Source organism: Galeopterus variegatus, unplaced genomic scaffold, assembly GCF_000696425.1.
Source record: "Galeopterus variegatus unplaced genomic scaffold, G_variegatus-3.0.2 Scaffold4648, whole genome shotgun sequence".
In the NCBI taxonomy this organism is placed as follows: domain Eukaryota; kingdom Metazoa; phylum Chordata; class Mammalia; order Dermoptera; family Cynocephalidae; genus Galeopterus; species Galeopterus variegatus.
In genome coordinates this window covers 54,495-56,661 of record NW_007730759.1, presented here as the reverse complement: position 1 = coordinate 56,661, position 2,167 = coordinate 54,495, and positions in this window count along the sequence as shown.

Genomic DNA, 2,167 nt, shown 5'->3' with positions numbered 1-2,167 from the left:
GGGAGCCAAATAATTTATTCATTTACTGTCTTTTTTTTTTTTTTTTTTTTTATTGACCGGTAAGGGGATCGCAACCCTCGGCAGGGTGCTGTCTGCACCTGAGCGCAGCTGCCATCTCTATATAGGATCCGAACCCGCGGCCTCAGCACTACGAGCGCCGCACTCTCCCGAGTGAGCCACGGGGCCGGCCCTCATTGACTGATTTTTAATTAAAGCTATCATTACATATCTAAATCCCCCCCACACAAAAAAAAAACATGAAAAAATACTATTTAATATGCGCTGACCTGTAGTTTTTTCTTTTACTTGTTCATTATTTTAAATACATTAGTACCACAATGTCATCAATGGCCATTTGCATGTGAAATCTTCCATCTTAAGTGGCATTTTTAAATAATAAGATGGATTCTTTTCTATCTAAATCAGTTAAACCAGGGAGTGAAAGGCTCCTACAATTTAATACATGGACCTGAAGTAATAGAGATTTTTCCAGCAAATAAATAATTTCCAGAATGCTGTTTTTTTTCAATGGGTTAACTCGCAATCCTAAAAGAATAAGGTTTCCTCACGCAGGTATAAGNCCGTCCTGCATGCCGGGAACACCCGCCCACGGAGCAGCAGCTACACCGGGATGAAGAGAACTCACGCCGGGCTCTGCCGGGCAGCCACACACAGGCCACCTGCCCTCCCTGTATCTCACGACCATGGCACCTGCCTCCCGGAGGCCATGGGGACTGGTAGAAATAGTGCACATAAAAGTAAATCCTCCCGTGAGCTTTCTTTGGAGAAAGCATCTCTTTTCAAAGAGAAGCATACAGAAAGGCAAGGTAGTTCCTGGATTATCCCCTAGATCCTGAGGATCCAGGCAGCTGGGAAGTCTATGCCCCAGCTGTGTCACTTCCCAGCTGTGTGACCTCAGGAAACTCACACAAAATAAGAACACACTCACACACACACAACCCAAAAAGCTAACAATGCCTATAACAAGGACATCCTTTTGGGTCTAAATCCGAAAGAGAAAGAGAGAGAAAGAGTCTTGGGAGCCCTTGTTTCCAGGAGAATCACTGAGTCACCTCACCTTTTAAAGAATGCTACTGGAGGACTGAGACTGGTACAAAGGCTCTAAGTTGGCATCTGGTCCCCAGATCAGAGCGTGTTTGTCTGAAATAAAACAGAAAATATGTTTTGTTGCTGAATGATCTTTCAATAGTGAACTATTGACAAGTAACCTAATCAATCTTGAAAGTAAAAAAGCTGAGAAGCTAAAGAAAAATGACCGACATTATGATTTTGTTCAAGAATGTCTTTTAAATCATAATATATCTATATATAAAATACATATACAACATTGTTCTATACTGCCCAACACCTAAGAATAAGAACTGCAATTCATAGCTGGGAGCCAAATAATTTATTCATTGACTGATCCTTTTTTTTTTTTTTTTTATTGGCCGTAGGGGGATCGCAACCCTCAGTGTTGTCTGCACCTGAGCGCAGCTGCCATCTCTATATAGGATCCGAACCCGCGGCCTCAGCGCTACGAGCGCTGCTCCCGAGTGAGCCACGGGGCCGGCCCTTTGATTTTTAATTAAAGCTATCATTACATATCTAAATCCCCCACACACAAAAAAAAAAGCATGAAAAATTACTATTTAATATGCGCTGACCTGTAGTTTTTTCTCTTACTTGTTCATTATTTTAAATACATTAGTACCACAATGTCACCAATGGCTATTTGCATGTGAAATCTTCTATCTTAAGTGGCATTTTTAAATAATAAGATGGATTCTTTTCTATCTAAATCAGTTAAACCAGGGAGTGAGAAGCTCCTACAATTTAATACATGGACCTGAAGTAATAGAGATTTTTTCCAGCAAATAAACAATTTCCAGAATGCTGTTTTTTTCAATGGGTTAACTCGCAATCCTAAAAGAATAAGGTTTCCTCACGCAGGTATAAGAAATAGCAATTAAGCTAGAAGTTTAAATGGTCAAAGGCGGGCACGAGAATGCATATAAGAACCAGGTTTTCCCGGGCGCTGGACACGGCGCGAGGCCGGGGCAAGCCCCGCAGCGTGGGCCGTGCGGCCCGGGCTCTCACCTGCGCTCGGGCCTGGCCTCGGCGGCGGGAGGCCCCGGCAGGGCGGCGCGGACGGAGCCGGCCGAGA